The sequence below is a fragment of the Oncorhynchus nerka genome, linkage group LG22 (genome assembly GCF_034236695.1).
Source record: "Oncorhynchus nerka isolate Pitt River linkage group LG22, Oner_Uvic_2.0, whole genome shotgun sequence".
NCBI lineage: Eukaryota > Metazoa > Chordata > Actinopteri > Salmoniformes > Salmonidae > Oncorhynchus > Oncorhynchus nerka.
Genome location: NC_088417.1, coordinates 91,246,656 through 91,267,677, shown reverse-complemented (window position 1 = coordinate 91,267,677; position 21,022 = coordinate 91,246,656).

The following is a 21,022-nucleotide window of genomic DNA, read 5'->3' as shown; positions in this document are numbered from 1 at the left end:
CAGGTTCAGAGCACCGGAACAAAGCCCCGGAACAGAGCTCAGGTACAGAGCCCAGGTTCAGGGCCCAGGATCAGAGCCCCGGAAGAGATCCCCAGAACAGGGCCCAGGAACAGAGCCCAGGTTCAGAGCCCAGGTTCAGAGCCCCGGAACAGATTCCCAGAACAGAGCCCAGGAACAGAGCCCATGAACAGAGCCCAGGAACAGAGCACAGGTTCAGAGCCCAGGTTCAGAGCACCGGAACAGAGCCCCGGAACAAAGCCCCGGAACAGAGCCCCGGAACAGAGCCCAGGAACAGAGCCCAGGTTCAGAGCACCCGAACAGAGCCCAGGAACAGATGCCCGGAACAGAGCCACGGAACAGAGCCCAGGTTCAGAGCCCAGGTTCAGAGCCCAGGAACAGAGCCCAGTTACAGAGCCCAGGAACAGAGCCAGGTACAGTGCCCAGGTACAGAGCCCAGGTTCAGAGCCCAGAAACAGAGCCCAGGTACAGAGCCCAGGAACAGAGCCCAGGAACAGAGCCCAGGTTCAGAGCCCAGGATCAGATCCCCGGAACAGAGCCCAGGTTCAGAGCCCAGGTTCAGATCCCCGGAACAGAGCCCAGGTTCAGAGCCCAGGTTCAGAGCCCCGGAACAGATCCCCGGGAACAGAGCCCAGGAACAGAGCTCAGGTACAGAGCCCAGGTTCAGAGCCCAGGATCAGATCCCCGGAACAGAGCCCAGGTTCAGATCCCTGGGAACAGAGCCCAGGTTCAGAGCCCAGTTTCAGAGCCCAGGTTCAGAGCCCCGGAACAGATCCCCGGAACAGAGCCCAGGAACAGAGCTCAGGTACAGAGCCCAGGTACAGAGCTCAGGAACAGAGCCCAGGTACAGAGCCCAGGAACAAAGCCCCGGAACAGAGCTCAGGTACAGAGCCCAGGTTCAGGGCCCAGGATCAGAGCCCCGGAAGAGATCCCCAGAACAGGGCCCAGGAACAGAGCCCAGGTTCAGAGCCCAGGTTCAGAGCCCCGGAACAGATTCCCAGAACAGAGCCCAGGAACAGAGCCCATGAACAGAGCCCAGGAACAGAGCACAGGTTCAGAGCCCAGGTTCAGAGCACCGGAACAGAGCCCCGGAACAAAGCCCCGGAACAGAGCCCCGGAACAGAGCCCTGGAACAGAGCCCCGGAACAGATCCCCGGAACAGAGCCCAGGTTCAGAGCCCCGGAACAGAGCCCAGGAACAGAGCCCAGGTTCAGAGCACCCGAACAGAGCCCAGGAACAGATCCCCGGAACAGAGCCACGGAACAGAGCCCAGGTTCAGAGCCCAGGTTCAGAGCCCAGGAAGAGAGCCTAGTTACAGAGCCCAGGAACAGAGCCCAGGTACAGTGCCCAGGTACAGAGCCCAGGTTCAGAGCCCAGAAACAGAGCCCAGGTACAGAGCCCAGGAACAGAGCCCAGGAACAGAGCCCAGGTTCAGAGCCCAGGATCAGATCCCCGGAACAGAGCCCAGGTTCAGAGCCCAGGTTCAGATCCCCGGAACAGAGCCCAGGTTCAGAGCCCAGGTTCAGAGCCCCGGAACAGATCCCCGGGAACAGAGCCCAGGAACAGAGCTCAGGTACAGAGCCCAGGTTCAGAGCCCAGGATCAGATCCCCGGAACAGAGCCCAGGTTCAGATCCCTGGGAACAGAGCCCAGGTTCAGAGCCCAGTTTCAGAGCCCAGGTTCAGAGCCCCGGAACAGATCCCCGGAACAGAGCCCAGGAACAGAGCTCAGGTACAGAGCCCAGGTACAGAGCCCAGGAACAGAGCCCAGGTACAGAGCCCAGGAACAAAGCCCCGGAACAGAGCTCAGGTACAGAGCCCAGGTTCAGGGCCCAGGATCAGAGCCCCGGAAGAGATCCCCGGAACAGAGCCCAGGAACAGAGCCCAGGTTCAGAGCCCAGGTTCAGAGCCCCGGAACAGATTCCCAGAACAGAGCCCAGGAACAGAGCCCATGAACAGAGCCCAGGAACAGAGCACAGGTTCAGAGCCCAGGTTCAGAGCCCGGAACAGAACAAAGCCCAGGAACAGAGCCCGGAACAGAGCCCTGGAACAGAGCCCCGGAACAGATCCCCGGAACAGAGCCCAGGTTCAGAGCCCCGGAACAGAGCCCAGGAACAGAGCCCAGGTTCAGAGCACCGGAACAGAGCCCAGGAACAGATCCCCGGAACAGAGCCACGGAACAGAGCCCAGGTTCAGAGCCCAGGTTCAGAGCCCAGGAAGAGAGCCTAGTTACAGAGCCCAGGAACAGAGCCCAGGTACAGTGCCCAGGTACAGAGCCCAGGTTCAGAGCCCAGGAACAGAGCCCAGGTACAGAGCTCAGGTACAGAGCCCAGGTTCAGAGCCCAGGTTCAGAGCCCAGGAAGAGAGCCTAGTTACAGAGCCCAGGAACAGAGCCCAGGTACAGAGCTCAGGTACAGAGCCCAGGTACAGAGCCCAGGAACAGAGCCAAGGAACAGAGCCCCGGAACAGAGCTCAGGTACAGAGCCCAGGTTCAGAGCCCAGGTTCAGAGCCCAGGAAGAGAGCCTAGTTACAGAGCCCAGGAACAGAGCCCAGGTACAGTGCCCAGGTACAGAGCCCAGGTTCAGAGCCCAGGAACAGAGCCCAGGTACAGAGCCCAGGAACAGAGCCCAGGAACAGAGCCCAGGTACAGAGCCCAGGAACAAAGCCCCGGAACAGAGCTCAGGTACAGAGCCCAGGTTCAGAGCCCAGGATCAGATCCCGGAACAGAGCCCAGGTTCAGAGCCCAGGTTCAGAGCCCAGTTCAGAGCCCGGAACAGAGCCCAGGAACAGAGCCCAGGAACAGAGCCCAGGAACAGAGCCCAGGAACAGAGCCCAGGTTCAGAGCCCAGGAAGAGAGCCTAGGTTCAGAGCCCGGGAAGAGAGCCCAGGTACAGAGCCAAGGAACAGAGCCCCGGAACAGAGCTCAGGTACAGAGCCCAGGTTCAGAGCCCAGGTTCAGAGCCCAGGAACAGAGCCCAGGTACAGAGCCCAGGAACAGAGCCCAGGAACAGAGCCCCCGTACAGAGCCCAGGAACAAAGCCCCGGAACAGAGCTCAGGTACAGAGCCCAGGTTCAGAGCCCAGGATCAGATCCCCGGAACAGAGCCCAGGTTCAGAGCCCAGGTTCAGATCCCCGGAACAGAGCCCAGGTTCAGAGCCCAGGTTCAGAGCCCCGGAACAGATCCCCGGAACAGAGCCCAGGAATAGAGCTCAGGTACAGAGCCCAGGTTCAGAGCCCAGGATCAGATCCCCGGAACAGAGCCCAGGTTCAGAGCCCAGGTTCAGATCCCCGGGAACAGAGCCCAGGTACAGAGCCCAGGTTCAGAGCCCAGGTTCAGAGCCCCGGAACAGATCCCCGGAACAGAGCCCAGGAACAGAGCTCAGGTACAGAGCCCAGGTTCAGAGCCCAGGATCAGATCCCCGGAACAGAGCCCAGGTTCAGAGCCCAGGTTCAGAGCCCAGGTTCAGAGCCCCGGAACAGATCCCCGGAACAGAGCCCAGGAACAGAGCTCAGGTACAGAGCCCAGGTTCAGAGCCCAGCATCAGATCCCCGGAACAGAGCCCAGGTTCAGAGCCCAGGTTCAGAGCCCAGGTTCAGAGCCCCGGAACAGATCCCCGGAACAGAGCCCAGGAACAGAGCTCAGGTACAGAGCCCAGGTACAGAGCCCAGGAACAGAGCCCAGGTACAGAGCCCAGGAACAGAGCCCAGGTACAGAGCCCAGGAACAAAGCCCCGGAACAGAGCTCAGGTACAGAGCCCAGGTTCAAGGCCCAGGATCAGAGCCCCGGAAGAGATCCCCGGAACAGGGCCCAGGAACAGAGCCCAGGTTCAGAGCCCAGGTTCAGAGCCCCGGAACAGATTCCCAGAACAGAGCCCAGGAACAGAGCCCATGAACAGAGCCCAGGAACAGAGCACAGGTTCAGAGCCCAGGTTCAGAGCACCGGAACAGAGCCCCGGAACAAAGCCCTGGAACAGAGCCCCGGAACAGATCCCCGGAACAGAGCCCAGGTTCAGAGCCCCGGAACAGAGCCCAGGAACAGAGCCCAGGTTCAGAGCACCGGAACAGAGCCCAGGCACAGATCCCCGGAACAGAGCCACGGAACAGAGCCCAGGTTCAGAGCCCAGGTTCAGAGCCCCGGAACAGATCCCCGGAACAGAGCCCAGGTTCAGAGCCCAGGATCAGAGCCCAGGTTCAGAGCCCCGGAACAGATCCCCGAAACAGAGCCCAGGAACAGAGCTCAGGTACAGAGCCCAGGTACAGAGCCCAGGAACAGAGCCCAGGTACAGAGCCCAGGAACAAAGCCCAGGTTCAGAGCCCCGGAACAGAGCCCAGGAACAGAGCCCAGGTTCAGAGCCCCGGAACAGATCCCCGGAACAGAGCAACGGAACAGAGCCCCGGAACAGAGCCCAGGAACAGAGCTCAGGTACAGAGCCCAGGTACAGAGCCCAGGAACAGAGCCCAGGTACAGAGCCCAGGAACAAAGCCCAGGTTCAGAGCCCCGGAACAGATCCCCGGAACAGAGCAACGGAACAGAGCCCCGGAACAGAGCCCAGGTTCAGAGCCCAGGTTCAGAGCCCTGGAACAGAGCCCAGGAACAGAGCCCCGGAACAGAGCTCAGGTACAGAGCCCAGGTTCAGAGCCCAGGAACAGAGCCCAGGTAGAGAGCCAAGGAACAGAGCCCCAGAACAGAGCTCAGGTACAGAGCACAGGTTCAGAGCCCAGGATCAGAGCCTGGGTATAGAGCCCAAGAACAGAGCCCAGGTACAGTGCCCAGGAACAGAGTACAGGTAGAGAGCCCAGGAACAGAGTCCCAGAACAGAGCTCAGGTACAGAGCCCATGTTCAGAGCCCAGGTTCAGAGCCCAGGTTCAGAGCCCAGAAACAGAGCCCCAGAACAGAGCTCAGGTACAGAGCACAGGTTCAGAGCCCAGGAACAGAGCCTAGGTACAGAGCCCAGGAACAGAGCCCAGGTTCAGAGCCCCGGAACAGAGCCCAGGAACAGAGCCCAGGTTCAGAGCCCAGGTTCAGAGCCCCGGTACAGATCCCCGGAACAGAGCCCAGGAACAGAGCCCAGGTTCAGAGCCCCGGAACAGATCCCCGGAACAGAGCAACGGAACAGAGCCCCGGAACAGAGCCCAGGTTCAGAGCCCAGGTTCAGAGCCCTGGAACAGAGCCCAGGAACAGAGCCCCGGAACAGAGCTCAGGTACAGAGCCCAGGTTCAGAGCCCAGGAACAGAGCCCAGGTAGAGAGCCAAGGAACAGAGCCCCAGAACAGAGCTCAGGTACAGAGCACAGGTTCAGAGCCCAGGATCAGAGCCTGGGTATAGAGCCCAAGAACAGAGCCCAGGTACAGTGCCCAGGAACAGAGTACAGGTAGAGAGCCCAGGAACAGAGTCCCAGAACAGAGCTCAGGTACAGAGCCCATGTTCAGAGCCCAGGTTCAGAGCCCAGGTTCAGAGCCCAGAAACAGAGCCCCAGAACAGAGCTCAGGTACAGAGCACAGGTTCAGAGCCCAGGAACAGAGCCTAGGTACAGAGCCCAGGAACAGAGCCCAGGTTCAGAGCCCCGGAACAGAGCCCAGGAACAGAGCCCAGGTTCAGAGCCCAGGTTCAGAGCCCCGGTACAGATCCCCGGAACAGAGCCCAGGAACAGAGCCCAGGTTCAGAGCCCCGGAACAGATCCCCGGAACAGAACCCAGGTTCAGAGCCCAAGAACCGAGCCCAGAACAGAGCTCAGGTAGAGAGCCCAGGTTCAGAGCCCAGGAACAGAACCCAGGTACAGAGCACAGGTTCAGAGCCCAGGAACAGAGCCTAGGTACAGAGCCCAGGAACAGAGCCCAGGTTCAGAGCCCCGGAACAGAGCCCAGGAACAGAGCCCAGGTTCAGAGCCCAGGTTCAGAGCCCCGGAACAGATCCCCGGAACAGAGCCCAGGAACAGAGCCCAGGTTCAGAGCCCCGGAACAGATCCCCGGAACAGAGCCCCGGAACAGAGCCCCGGAACAGAGCCCAGGTTCAGAGCCCAGGTTCAGAGCCCCGGAACAGAGCCCAGGTTCAGAGCCCCGGAACAGAGCCCAGGAACAGAGCCCAGGTTCAGAGCACCGGAACAGAGCCCAGGAACAGATCCCTGGAACAGAGCCACGGAACAGAGCCCAGGTTCAGAGCCCAGGTTCAGAGCCCCGGAACAGAGCCCAGGAACAGAGCCCAGGTTCAGAGCCCCGGAACAGAGCAACGGAACAGATCCCAGGAACAGAGCCCCGGAACAGAGCTCAGGTACAGAGCCCAGGTTCAGAGCCCAGGTTCAGAGCCCAGGTTCAGAGCCTGGGTATAGAGCCCAAGAACAGAGCCCAGGTACAGTGCCCAGGAACAGAGTACAGGTAGAGAGCCCAGGAACAGAGTCCCAGAACAGAGCTCAGGTACAGAGCCCAGGTTCAGAGCCCAGGAACAGAGCCCCAGAACAGAGCTCAGGTACAGAGCACAGGTTCAGAGCCCAGGAACAGAGCCGAGGTACAGAGCCCAGGAACAGAGCCCAGGTTCAGAGCCCCGGAACAGAGCCCAGGAACAGAGCCCAGGTTCAGAGCCCAGGTTCAGAGCCCCGGAAACAGATCCCCGGAACAGAGCCCAGGAACAGAGCCCAGGTTCAGAGCCCAGGTTCAGAGCCCCGGAAACAGATCCCCGGAACAGAGCCCAGGAACAGAGCCCAGGTTCAGAGCCCAGGTTCAGAGCCCCGGAACAGAGCCCCGGAACAGAGCCCCGGAACAGAGCCCCGGAACAGAGCCCTGGAACAGAGCCCAGGTTCAGAGCCTGGGTATAGAGCCCAAGAACAGAGCCCAGGTACAGTGCCCAGGAACAGAGTACAGGTAGAGAGCCCCGGAACAGAGTCCCAGAACAGAGCTCAGGTACAGAGCCCAGGTTCAGAGCCCAGGAACAGAGCCCCAGAACAGAGCTCAGGTACAGAGCACAGGTTCAGAGCCCAGGAACAGAGCCGAGGTACAGAGCCCAGGAACAGAGCCCAGGTTCAGAGCCCCGGAACAGAGCCCAGGAACAGAGCCCAGGTTCAGAGCCCAGGTTCAGAGCCCGAAACAGATCCCGGAACAGAGCCCAGGAACAGAGCCCAGGTTCAGAGCCCAGGTTCAGAGCCCCGGAAACAGATCCCGGAGCTCTGTTCTGGGCTCTGTTCTTGGGCTCTGAACCTGGGTTCTGTTCCGGGGCTCTGAACCTGTGCTCTGTACCTGAGCTCTGTTCTGGGGCTCTGTTCCTGGCTCTGAACCTGGGCTCTGAACCTGGGCTCTGAACCTGGGCTCTGTTCCTGGGCTCTGTTCCGAGGCTCTGAACCTGGGCTCTGTTCCCCAAGGCTCTGTTCCTGGGCTCTGAACCTGTGCTCTGTACCTGGGTTCTGTTCCTGGGCTCTGAACCTGGGCTCTACCTGAGCTCTGTTCTGGGCTCTGTTCTTGGGCTCTGAACCTGGGAACGGGGATCTGTTCCGGGGCTCTGAACCTGGGCTCTGTTCCTGGGCTCTGTTCCTGGGCTCTGTTCGGGGCTCTGTTCCTGGGCTCTGTTCCGGAGCTCTGTTCGGGGCTCTGTTCCGGGGCTCTGTTCCGGGGCTCTGAACCTGGGCTCTGAACCTGGGCTCTGTTCCTGGGCTCTGTTCCAGGATCTGTTTCCGGGCTCTGCCCTGGGCCTGAACCTGGGCTCTGTTCCTGGGCTCTGTTCGGGATCTGTTTCGGGCTCTGAACCTGGGCTCTGAACCTGGGCTCTGTTCCTGGGCTCTGTTCGGGGGCTCTGAACCTGGGCTCTGTTCCTGGGCTCTGTACCTGAGCTCTGTTCTGGGGCTCTGTTCCTGGGCTCTGAACCTGGGCTCTGTACCAGCTCTGTTCTGGGACTCTGTTCCTGGGCTCTGAACCAGGCTCTGTTCCTGGGCTCTGTTCCGGGATCTGTTGAGCTCTGAACCCACAGGCTCTGAACCTGGGCTCTGTACCCAGGCTCTCTGTTCCTGGGCTCTGAACCTGGGCTCTGTTCCTGGGCTCTGTTCCGGGGATCTGTTCGGGGCTCTGAACCTGGGCTCTGAACCTGGGCTCTGTTCCTGGGCTCTGTACCAGGCTCTGTTCCAGGCTCTGAACCTGTGCTCTGTACCTGAGCTCTGTTCTGGGGCTCTGTTCCTTGGCTCTGAACCTGGGCTCTGTTCCTGGGCTCTGTTCGGGCTCTGAACCTGGGCTCTGTTCCAGGCTCTGTTCCAGGGCTCTGTTCCGGGGCTCTGTTCCCTGGGCTCTGTTCGGGGCTCTGTTCCAGGGGCTCTGTTCGGGGCTCTGTTCGGGGCTCTGTTCCGGGGATCTGTTCCTGGGCTCTGAACCTGGGCTCTGTTCCTGGGCTCTGTTCCGGGGATCTGTTCCGGGGCTCTGTTCCGGGGATCTGTTCGGGGCTCTGTTCCGGGGATCTGTTCGGGGCTCTGAACCTGGGCTCTGTTCCTGGGCTCTGTTCGGGGATCTGTTCGGGGCTCTGAACCTGGGCTCTGAACCTGGGCTCTGTTCCTGGGCTCTGTTCGGGGCTCTGAACCTGGGCTCTGTTCCTGGGCTCTGTACCTAGGCTCTGTTCCGGGGCTCTGAACCTGTGCTCTGTACCTGAGCTCTGTTCTGGGGCTCTGTTCCTTGGCTCTGAACCTGGGCTCTGAACCTGGGCTCTGAACCTGGGCTCTGTTCCTGGGCTCTGTTCCGGGGCTCTGAACCTGGGCTCTGTTCCTGGGCTCTGTACCTAGGCTCTGTTCCTGGGCTCTGAACCTGTGCTCTGTACCTGGGTTCTGTTCCTGGGCTCTGAACCTGGGCTCTCTACCTGAGCTCTGTTCTGGGCTCTGTTCTTGGGCTCTGAACCTGGGTTCTGTTCCGGGGATCTGTTCCGGGGCTCTGAACCTGGGCTCTGTTCCTGGGCTCTGTTCCTGGGCTCTGTTCCGGGGCTCTGTTCCTGGGCTCTGTTCCGGGGCTCTGTTCCGGGGCTCTGTTCCGGGGCTCTGTTCCGGGGCTCTGAACCTGGGCTCTGAACCTGGGCTCTGTTCCTGGGCTCTGTTCCGGGGATCTGTTTCCGGGGCTCTGAACCTGGGCTCTGAACCTGGGCTCTGTTCCTGGGCTCTGTTCCGGGGATCTGTTTCCGGGGCTCTGAACCTGGGCTCTGAACCTGGGCTCTGTTCCTGGGCTCTGTTCCGGGGCTCTGAACCTGGGCTCTGTTCCTGGGCTCTGTACCTGAGCTCTGTTCTGGGGCTCTGTTCCTGGGCTCTGAACCTGGGCTCTGTACCTGAGCTCTGTTCTGGGACTCTGTTCCTGGGCTCTCTACCTGTACTCTGTTCCTGGGCACTGTACCTGGGCTCTGTTCTTGGGCTCTATACCCAGGCTCTGAACCTGGGCTCTGAACCTGGGCTCTGAACCTGGGCTCTGTACCTGAGCTCTGTTCGGGGCTCTGTTCCTGGGATCTGTTCCGTTGCTCTGTTCCGGGCTCTGAACCTGGGCTCTGTTCCTGGGCTCTGTTCGGGGCTCTGAACCTGGGCTCTGAACCTGGGCTCTGTTCCGTGGCTCTGTTCCAGGGATCTGTTCCTGGGCCCAGTGCTCTGAACCTGGGCTCTGTTCCTGGGCTATGTTCGGGGCTCTGAACCTGGGCTCTGTTCGGGGCTCTGAACCTGGGCTCTGAACCTGGGTTCTGTTCGGGGCTCTGTTCAGGGCTCTGTTCGGGCTCTGTTCGGATCTGTTCCGGGGCTCTGAACCTGGGCTCTGTTCCTGGGCTCTGTTCGGGATCTGTTCCGGGGCTCTGAACCTGGGCTCTGAACCTGGGCTCTGTTCCTGGGCTCTGTTCCGGGCTCTGAACCTGGGCTCTGTTCCTGGGCTCTGTACCAGGCTCTGTTCCTGGGCTCTGAACCTGTGATCTGTACCTGGGTTCTGTTCCTGGGCTCTGAACCTGGGCTCTCACCTGAGCTCTGTTCTAGGCTCTGTTCCTGGGCTCTGAACCTGTGCTCTGTACCTAGGCTCTGTTCCTGGGCTCTGAACCTGTGCTCTGTACCTGGGTTCTGTTCCTGGGCTCTGAACCTGGGCTCTCTACCTGAGCTCTGTTCTGGGCTCTGTTCTTGGGCTCTGAACCTGGGTTCTGTTCCGGATCTGTTCGGGGCTCTGAACCTGAGCTCTGTTCCAGCTCTGTTCCTGGGCTCTGTTCGGGGCTCTGTTCCTGGGCTCTGAACCGGGCTCTGTTCCGGGGCTCTGTTCGGGGCTCTGTTCCAGGGCTCTGAACCTGGGCTCTGAACCTGGGCTCTGTTCCTGGGCTCTGTTCGGGGATCTGTTTCGGGGCTCTGAACCTGGGCTCTGAACCTGGGCTCTGTTCCTGGGCTCTGTTCGGGGATCTGTTTCCGGGGCTCTGAACCTGGGCTCTGAACCTGGGCTCTGTTCCTGGGCTCTGTTCCGGGGCTCTGAACCTGGGCTCTGTTCCTGGGCTCTGTACCTCGGCTCTGTTCCTGGGCTCTGAACCTGTGCTCTGTACCTGAGCTCTGTTCTGGGGCTCTGTTCCTGGGCTCTGAACCTGGGCTCTGTACCTGAGCTCTGTTCTGGGACTCTGTTCCTGGGCTCTCTACCTGTACTCTGTTCCTGGGCACTGTACCTGGGCTCTGTTCTTGGGCTCTATACCCAGGCTCTGAACCTGGGCTCTGAACCTGGGCTCTGAACCTGGGCTCTGTACCTGAGCTCTGTTCCGGGGCTCTGTTCCTGGGATCTGTTCCGTTGCTCTGTTCCGGGGCTCTGAACCTGGGCTCTGTTCTGGGCTCTGTTCGGGGCTCTGAACCTGGGCTCTGAACCTGGGCTCTGTTCCGTGGCTCTGTTCAGGGATCTGTTCCTGGGCTCTGTTCGGTGCTCTGAACCTGGGCTCTGAACCTGGGCTCTCTACCTGAGCTCTGTTCTGGGCTCTGTTCTTGGGCTCTGAACCTGGGTTCTGTTCGAGGATCTGTTCGGGGCTCTGAACCTGGGCTCTGTTCCTGGGCTCTGTTCCTGGGCTCTGTTCCGGGGCTCTGTTCCGGGGGCTCTGTTCTGGGCTCTGTTCAGGAACAGAGCCCGGGTTCAAGCCAGGTTCAAGCCCGGAACAGAGCCTGGGAACAGAGCCCAGGTTCAGAGCCCAGGAACAGATCCCCGGAACAGAGCCCCGAACAAACAGAGCCCGGAACAGAGCCCTGAACAGGGCCCGAACAGGGCTCAGGGAACAGAGCCCTGAACAGAGCCCAGGAACAGAGCCCAGGAACAGAGCCCAGGTTCAGAGGCCTGAACAGAGGAACAGAGCCCAGGTTCAGGCTCTGAACAGAGCCCCAGAACAGAGCTCAGGTACAGAGCACAGGTTCAGAGCCCAGGAACAGAGCCTAGGTTACAGAGCCCAGGAACAGAGCCCAGGTCTGAGCCAGGTTCAGAGCCCCGAACAGATCCCGGAACAGAGCCCAGGAACAGAGCCCAGGTTCAGAGCCCAGGAACAGAGCCTAGGTACAGGCAGGAACAGAGCCCAGGTTCAGAGTTCCCCAGGTTCAGAGCCCCGGAACAGAGCTCAGGTACAGAGCACAGGTTCAGAGCCCTGAACCGATCCCGGAACAGAGCCCAGGAACAGAGCCCAGGTTCAGAGCCCAGGTTCAGAGCCCAGGTTCAGAGCCCCGAACAGAGCCCAGGAACAGAGGAACAGAGCCCAGGTTCAGAGCCCCGGAACAGAGCCCAACGGAACAGATCCCAGGAACAGAGCCCCGGAACAGAGCTCAGGTACAGAGCCCAGGTTCAGAGCCAGGTTCCAGAGCCCAGGTTCAGAGCCTGGGTTACAGAGCCCAAGAACAGAGCCCAGGTACAGAGCCCAGGTTCAGAGCCCAGGTTCAGAGCCCCGGAACAGATCCCCGGAACAGAACCCAGGTTCAGAGCCCAAGAACAGAGCCCAGAACAGAGCTCAGGTAGAGAGCCCAGGTTCAGAGCCAGGAACAGGTTCAAGCCAGGTACAGAGCACAGGTTCAGAGCCCAGGAACAGAGCCTAGGTTACAGAGCCCAGGAACAGAGCCCAGGTTCAGAGCCCCGAAAAGAGCCCAGGAACAGAGCCCAGGTTCAGAGCCCAGGTTCAGAGCCCAGGTTCAGAGCCAGAGCCCAGGAACAGAGCCCCAGAACAGAGCTCAGGTACAGAGCACAGGTTCAGAGCCCAGGAACAGAGCCTAGGTACAGAGCCCAGGAACAGAGCCCAGGTTCAGAGCCCAGGTTCAGAGCCCAGGAACAGATCCCCAGGAACAGAGCCCAGGAACAGAGCCCAGGTTCAGAGCCCCGAAGCTCAGATCCCCGGAACAGAGCCTGAACAGAACCCCGGAACAGATCCCCGGAACAGAGCCCAGGAACAGAGCCCAGGTTCAGAGCCCCAGGAACAGATCCCGGAACAGAGCCCGGAACAGAGCCCCGGAACAGAGCCCAGGTTCAGAGCCCAGGTTCAGAGCCAGGAACCAGAGCCCAGGTTCAGAGCCCCGGAACAGAGCCCCGGAACAGAGCCCCGGAACAGAGCCCAGGAACAGAGCCCAGGAACAGCCCCGGAACAGAGCCCAGGAACAGAGCCCAGGAACAGAGCCCAGGAACAGAGTCCCAGGAACAGAGCTCAGGTACAGAACCCAGGTTCAGAGCCCAAGAACAGAGCCCAGAACAGAGCTCAGGTAGAGAGCCCAGGTTCAGAGCCCAGGAACAGAACCCAGGTACAGGCACAGGTTCAGAGCCAGGAACAGAGCCTAGGCCCAGGAACAGAGCCCAGGAACAGAGCCCAGGTTCAGAGCCCAGGGAACCTGAACAGAGCCCCAGAACAGAGCTCAGGTACAGAGCACAGGTTCAGAGCCCAGGAACAGAGCCTAGGTACAGAGCCCAGGAACAGAGCCCAGGTTCAGAGCCCAGGTTCAGAGCCCCGGAACAGATCCCCGGAACAGAGCCCAGGAACAGAGCCCAGGTTCAGAGCCCCGGAACAGATCCCCGGAACAGAGCCCCGGAACAGAGCCCCGGAACAGAGCCCCGGAACAGAGCCCAGGAACAGAGCCCAGGTTCAGAGCCCCGGAACAGAGCCCAGGAACAGAGCCCAGGTTCAGAGCCCAGGTTCAGAGCCCCGGAACAGATCCCCGGAACAGAGCCCAGGAACAGAGCCCAGGTTCAGAGCCCCGGAACAGAGCCCCGGAACAGAGCCCCAGGAACAGAGCCCCCGGAACAGAGCCCGAACAGAGCCCAGGTTCAGAGCCCAGGTTCAGAGCCCCTTAGGAACAGAGCCCAGGTTCAGAGCCCCGGAACAGAGTTCAGGAACAGAGCCCAGGTTCAGAGCACCGGAACAGAGCCCAGGAACAGATCCCTGGAACAGAGCCACGGAACAGAGCCCAGGTTCAGAGCCCAGGTTCAGAGCCCCGGAACAGAGCCCAGGAACAGAGCTCAGGTACAGAGCACAGGTTCAGAGCCCAGGAACAGAGCCCCAGAACAGAGCTCAGGTACAGAGCACAGGTTCAGAGCCCAGGAACAGAGCCGAGGTACAGAGCCCAGGAACAGAGCCCAGGTTCAGAGCCCCGGAACAGAGCCCAGGAACAGAGCCCAGGTTCAGAGCCCAGGTTCAGAGCCCCGGAAACAGATCCCCGGAACAGAGCCCAGGAACAGAGCCCAGGTTCAGAGCCCAGGTTCAGAGCCCCGGAACAGAGCCCCGGAACAGAGCCCCGGAACAGAGCCCCGGAACAGAGCCCAGGAACAGAGCCCCGGAACAGAGCCCAGGAACAGAGCCCAGGAACAGAGCCCAGGTTCAGAGCCCCGGAACAGATCCCCGGAACAGAACCCAGGTTCAGAGCCCAAGAACAGAGCCCAGAACAGAGCTCAGGTAGAGAGCCCAGGTTCAGAGCCCAGGAACAGAACCCAGGTACAGAGCACAGGTTCAGAGCCCAGGAACAGAGCCTAGGTACAGAGCCCAGGAACAGAGCCCAGGTTCAGAGCCCCGGAACAGAGCCCAGGAACAGAGCCCAGGTTCAGAGCCCAGGTTCAGAGCCCAGGTTCAGAGCCAAGGAACAGAGCCCCAGAACAGAGCTCAGGTACAGAGCACAGGTTCAGAGCCCCGGAACAGAGCCTAGGTACAGAGCCAAGGAACAGAGCCCAGGTTCAGAGCCCCGGAACAGAGCCCAGGAACAGAGCCCAGGTTCAGAGCCCAGGTTCAGAGCCCCGGAACAGATCCCCGGAACAGAGCCCAGGAACAGAGCCCAGGTTCAGAGCCCCGGAACAGATCCCCGGAACAGAGCCCCGGAACAGATCCCCGGAACAGAGCCCCGGAACAGATCCCCGGAACAGAGCCCAGGAACAGAGCCCAGGTTCAGAGCCCAGGAACAGATCCCCGGAACAGAGCCCCGGAACAGAGCCCCGGAACAGAGCCCCGGAACAGAGCCCCGGAACAGAGCCCAGGGAACAGAGCCCCGGAACAGAGCCCAGGAACAGAGCCCAGGAACAGAGCCCAGGTTCAGAGCCCCGGAACAGATCCCCGGAACAGAACCCAGGTTCAGAGCCCAAGAACAGAGCCCAGAACAGAGCTCAGGTAGAGAGCCCAGGTTCAGAGCCCAGGAACAGAACCCAGGTACAGAGCACAGGTTCAGAGCCCAGGAACAGAGCCTAGGTACAGAGCCCAGGAACAGAGCCCAGGTTCAGAGCCCCGGAACAGAGCCCAGGAACAGAGCCCAGGTTCAGAGCCCAGGTTCAGAGCCCAGGTTCAGAGCCAAGGAACAGAGCCCCAGAACAGAGCTCAGGTACAGAGCACAGGTTCAGAGCCCCGGAACCGATCCCCGGAACAGAGCCCAGGAACAGAGCCCAGGTTCAGAGCCCAGGTTCAGAGCCCCGGAACAGAGCCCAGGAACAGAGCCCAGGTTCAGAGCCCCGGAACAGAGCAACGGAACAGATCCCAGGAACAGAGCCCCGGAACAGAGCTCAGGTACAGAGCCCAGGTTCAGAGCCCAGGTTCAGAGCCCAGGTTCAGAGCCTGGGTATAGAGCCCAAGAACAGAGCCCAGGTACAGTGCCCAGGAACAGAGTACAGGTAGAGAACCCAGGTTCAGAGCCCAGGTTCAGAGCCCAGGAACAGAGTCCCAGAACAGAGCTCAGGTACAGAACCCAGGTTCAGAGCCCAAGAACAGAGCCCAGAACAGAGCTCAGGTAGAGAGCCCAGGTTCAGAGCCCAGGAACAGAACCCAGGTACAGAGCACAGGTTCAGAGCCCAGGAACAGAGCCTAGGTACAGAGCCCAGGAACAGAGCCCAGGTTCAGAGCCCAGGTTCAGAGCCAAGGAACAGAGCCCCAGAACAGAGCTCAGGTACAGAGCACAGGTTCAGAGCCCAGGAACAGAGCCTAGGTACAGAGCCCAGGAACAGAGCCCAGGTTCAGAGCCCAGGTTCAGAGCCCCGGAACAGATCCCCGGAACAGAGCCCAGGAACAGAGCCCAGGTTCAGAGCCCCGGAACAGATCCCCGGAACAGAGCCCCGGAACAGAGCCCCGGAACAGATCCCCGGAACAGAGCCCAGGAACAGAGCCCAGGTTCAGAGCCCCGGAACAGAGCCCAGGAACAGAGCCCAGGTTCAGAGCCCAGGTTCAGAGCCCCGGAACAGATCCCCGGAACAGAGCCCAGGAACAGAGCCCAGGTTCAGAGCCCCGGAACAGATCCCCGGAACAGAGCCCCGGAACAGAGCCCCGGAACAGAGCCCCGGAACAGAGCCCAGGTTCAGAGCCCAGGTTCAGAGCCCCGGAACAGAGCCCAGGTTCAGAGCCCCGGAACAGAGCCCAGGAACAGAGCCCAGGTTCAGAGCACCGGAACAGAGCCCAGGAACAGATCCCTGGAACAGAGCCACGGAACAGAGCCCAGGTTCAGAGCCCAGGTTCAGAGCCCCGGAACAGAGCCCAGGAACAGAGCTCAGGTACAGAGCACAGGTTCAGAGCCCAGGAACAGAGCCCCAGAACAGAGCTCAGGTACAGAGCACAGGTTCAGAGCCCAGGAACAGAGCCCAGGAACAGAGCCCAGGAACAGAGCCCAGGTTCAGAGCCCGGAACAGAGCCCAGGAACAGAGCCCAGGTTCAGAGCCCAGGTTCAGAGCCCCGGAACAGATCCCCGGAACAGAGCCCAGGAACAGAGCCCAGGTTCAGAGCCCAGGTTCAGAGCCCCGGAACAGAGCCCCGGAACAGAGCCCCGGAACAGAGCCCCGGAACAGAGCCCAGGAACAGAGCCCCGGAACAGAGCCCAGGAACAGAGCCCAGGAACAGAGCCCAGGTTCAGAGCCCCGGAACAGAGCCCCGGAACAGAACCCAGGTTCAGAGCCCAGAACAGAGCCCAGAACAGAGCTCAGGTAGAGAGCCCAGGTTCAGAGCCCAGGAACAGAGCCCAGGTACAGAGCACAGGTTCAGAGCCCAGGAACAGAGCCAGGTACAGAGCCCAGGAACAGAGCCCAGGTTCAGAGCCCCGGAACAGAGCCCAGGAACAGAGCCCAGGTTCAGAGCCCAGGTTCAGAGCCCAGGTTCAGAGCCAAGGAACAGAGCCCCAGAACAGAGCTCAGGTACAGAGCACAGGTTCAGAGCCCCGGAACAGAGCCTAGGTACAGAGCCAAGGAACAGAGCCCAGGTTCAGAGCCCCGGAACAGAGCCCAGGAACAGAGCCCAGGTTCAGAGCCCAGGTTCAGAGCCCCGGAACAGAGAACAGAGCCCAGGAACAGAGCCCAGGTTCAGAGCCCGGAACAGATCCCCAGGAACAGAGCCCCGGAACAGATCCCGGAACAGAGCCCCGGAACAGATCCCGGAACAGAGCCCAGGAACAGAGCCCAGGTTCAGAGCCCAGAACAGATCCCGGAACAGAGCCCGGAACAGAGCCCGGAACAGAGCCCGGAACAGAGCCCCGGAACAGAGCCCAGGAACAGAGCCCAGGAACAGAGCCCAGGAACAGAGCCCAGGAACAGAGCCCAGGTTCAGAGCCCCGGAACAGATCCCCGGAACAGAACCCAGGTTCAGAGCCCAAGAACAGAGCCCAGAACAGAGCTCAGGTAGAGAGCCCAGGTTCAGAGCCCAGGAACAGAACCCAGGTACAGAGCACAGGTTCAGAGCCCAGGAACAGAGCCTAGGTACAGAGCCCAGGAACAGAGCCCAGGTTCAGAGCCCCGGAACAGAGCCCAGGAACAGAGCCCAGGTTCAGAGCCCAGGTTCAGAGCCCAGGTTCAGAGCCAAGGAACAGAGCCCCAGAACAGAGCTCTCCAGGTACAGAGCACAGGTTCAGAGCCCAGAACCGATCCCAGAACAGAGCCCAGGAACAGAGCCCAGGTTCAGAGCCCAGGTTCAGAGCCCCGGAACAGAGCCCAGGAACAGAGCCCAGGTTCAGAGCCCCGGAACAGAGCAACGGAACAGATCCCAGGAACAGAGCCCCGGAACAGAGCTCAGGTACAGAGCCCAGGTTCAGAGCCCAGGTTCAGAGCCCAGGTTCAGAGCCTGGGTATCCCAAGAACAGAGCCCAGGTACAGTGCCCAGGAACAGAGCCCAGGTCAGAACCCAGGTTCAGAGCCCAGGTTCAGAGCCCCGGAACAGAGCCCGGAACAGAGCCCAGGAACAGAGCCCAGGTTCAGAGCCCCGGAACAGATCCCCGGAACAGAGCCCCGGAACAGAGCCCCAGAACAGATCCCGGAACAGAGCCCAGGAACAGAGCCCGGAACAGAGCCCAGGTTCAGAGCCCAGGTTCAGAGCCCGGAACAGAGCCCCAGAACAGAGCCCCGGAACAGAGCCCGGAACAGAGCCCCCGGAACAGAGCCCAGGAACAGAGCCCAGGTTCAGAGCCCAGGTTCAGAGCCCCGGAACAGAGCCAGGAACAGAGCCCCGGAACAGAGCCCAGGAACAGAGCCCAGGAACAGAGCCCCGGAACAGAGCCCAGGAACAGAGCCCAGGAACAGAGCCCAGGTTCAGAGCCCCGGAACAGATCCCCAGAACAGAACCCAGGTTCAGAGCCAAGAACAGAGCCCAGAACAGAGCTCAGGTAGAGAGCCCAGGTTCAGAGCCCAGGAACAGAACCCAGGTACAGAGCACAGGTTCAGAGCCCAGGAACAGAGCCTAGGTACAGAGCCCAGGAACAGAGCCCAGGTTCAGAGCCCCGGAACAGAGCCCAGGAACAGAGCCCAGGTTCAGAGCCCAGGTTCAGAGCCCAGGTTCAGAGCCAAGGAACAGAGCCCAGAACAGAGCTCAGGTACAGAGCACAGGTTCAGAGCCCGGAACAGAGCCTAGGTACAGAGCCAAGGAACAGAGCCCAGGTTCAGAGCCCCGGAACAGAGCCCAGGAACAGAGCCCAGGTTCAGAGCCCAGGTTCAGAGCCCCGGAACAGATCCCGGAACAGAGCCCAGGAACAGAGCCCAGGTTCAGAGCCCCGGAACAGATCCCAGGAACAGAGCCCAGGAACAGATCCCGGAACAGAGCCCCGGAACAGATCCCAGAACAGAGCCCAGGAACAGAGCCCAGGTTCAGAGCCCAGGAACAGAGCCCAGGAACAGAGCCCCCGGAACAGAGCCCCGGAACAGAGCCCGGAACAGAGCCCGGAACAGAGCCCAGGAACAGAGCCCCGGAACAGAGCCCAGGAACAGAGCCCAGGAACAGAGCCCAGGTTCAGAGCCCCGGAACAGATCCCGGAACAGAACCCAGGTTCAGAGCCCAGAACAGAGCCCAGAACAGAGCTCAGGTAGAGAGCCCAGGTTCAGAGCCCAGGAACAGAACCCAGGTACAGAGCCAGGTTCAGAGCCCAGGAACAGAGCCTAGGTACAGAGCCCAGGAACAGAGCCCAGGTTCAGAGCCCCGGAACAGAGCCCAGGAACAGAGCCCAGGTTCAGAGCCCAGGTTCAGAGCCCAGGTTCAGAGCCAAGGAACAGAGCCCCAGAACAGAGCTCAGGTACAGAGCACAGGTTCAGAGCCCGGAACAGGAACCGATCCCCGGAACAGAGCCCAGGAACAGAGCCCAGGTTCAGAGCCCAGGTTCAGAGCCCCGGAACAGAGCCCAGGAACAGAGCCCAGGTTCAGAGCCCCGGAACAGAGCAACGGAACAGATCCCAGGAACAGAGCCCCGGAACAGAGCTCAGGTACAGAGCCCAGGTTCAGAGCCCAGGTTCAGAGCCCAGGTTCAGAGCCTGGGTATAGAGCCAAGAACAGAGCCCAGGTACAGTGCCCAGGAACAGAGTACAGGTAGAGAACCCAGGTTCAGAGCCCAGGTTCAGAGCCCCGGAACAGATCCCCGGAACAGAGCCCAGGAACAGAGCCCAGGTTCAGAGCCCCGGAACAGATCCCCGGAACAGAGCCCCAGGAACAGAGCCCCAGAACAGAGCCCAGGTTCAGAGCCCAGGTTCAGAGCCCGGAACAGAGCCCCGGAACAGAGCCCGGAACAGAGCCCCGGAACAGAGCCCCGGAACAGAGCCCAGGAACAGAGCCCCAGAACAGAGCCCAGGAACAGAGCCCAGGAACAGAGCCCAGGTTCAGAGCCCCGGAACAGATCCCCGGAACAGAACCCAGGTTCAGAGCCCAAGAACAGAGCCCAGAACAGAGCTCAGGTAGAGAGCCCAGGTTCAGAGCCCAGGAACAGAACCCAGGTACAGAGCACAGGTTCAGAGCCCAGGAACAGAGCCTAGGTACAGAGCCCAGGAACAGAGCCCAGGTTCAGAGCCCCGGAAAAGAGCCCAGGAACAGAGCCCAGGTTCAGAGCCCAGGTTCAGAGCCCAGGAACAGAGCCTAGGTACAGAGCCCAGGAACAGAGCCCAGGTTCAGAGCCCCGGAAAAGAGCCCAGGAACAGAGCCCAGGTTCAGAGCCCAGGTTCAGAGCCCAGGTTCAGAGCCAAGGAACAGAGCCCCAGAACAGAGCTCAGGTACAGAGCACAGGTTCAGAGCCCAGGAACAGAGCCTAGGTACAGAGCCCAGGAACAGAGCCCAGGTTCAGAGCCCAGGTTCAGAGCCCCGGAACAGATCCCCGGAACAGAGCCCAGGAACAGAGCCCAGGTTCAGAGCCCCGGAACAGATCCCCGGAACAGAGCCCCGGAACAGAACCCCGGAACAGATCCCCGGAACAGAGCCCAGGAACAGAGCCCAGGTTCAGAGCCCCGGAACAGATCCCCGGAACAGAGCCCCGGAACAGAGCCCCGGAACAGAGCCCAGGTTCAGAGCCCAGGTTCAGAGCCCCGGAACAGAGCCCCGGAACAGAGCCCCGGAACAGAGCCCCGGAACAGAGCCCAGGAACAGAGCCCCGGAACAGAGCCCAGGAACAGAGCCCAGGTTCAGAGCCCCGGAACAGATCCCCGGAACAGAACCCAGGTTCAGAGCCCAAGAACAGAGCCCAGAACAGAGCTCAGGTAGAGAGCCCAGGTTCAGAGCCCAGGAACAGAACCCAGGTACAGAGCACAGGTTCAGAGCCCAGGAACAGAGCCTAGGTACAGAGCCCAGGAACAGAGCCCAGGTTCAGAGCCCCGGAACAGAGCCCAGGAACAGAGCCCAGGTTCAGAGCCCAGGTTCAGAGCCAAGGAACAGAGCCCCAGAACAGAGCTCAGGTACAGAGCACAGGTTCAGAGCCCCGGAACAGATCCCCGGAACAGAGCCCAGGAACAGAGCCCAGGTTCAGAGCCCCGGAACAGATCCCCGGAACAGAGCCCCGGAACAGAGCCCCGGAACAGATCCCCGGAACAGAGCCCAGGAACAGAGCCCAGGTTCAGAGCCCCGGAACAGATCCCCGGAACAGAGCCCCGGAACAGAGCCCCGGAACAGAGCCCCGGAACAGAGCCCAGGTTCAGAGCCCAGGTTCAGAGCCCCGGAACAGAGCCCCGGAACAGAGCCCCGGAACAGAGCCCCGGAACAGAGCCCAGGAACAGAGACCCGGAACAGAGCCCCGGAACAGAGCCCAGGAACAGAGCCCAGGAACAGAGCCCAGGTTCAGAGCCCCGGAACAGATCCCCGGAACAGAACCCAGGTTCAGAGCCCAAGAACAGAGCCCAGAACAGAGCTCAGGTAG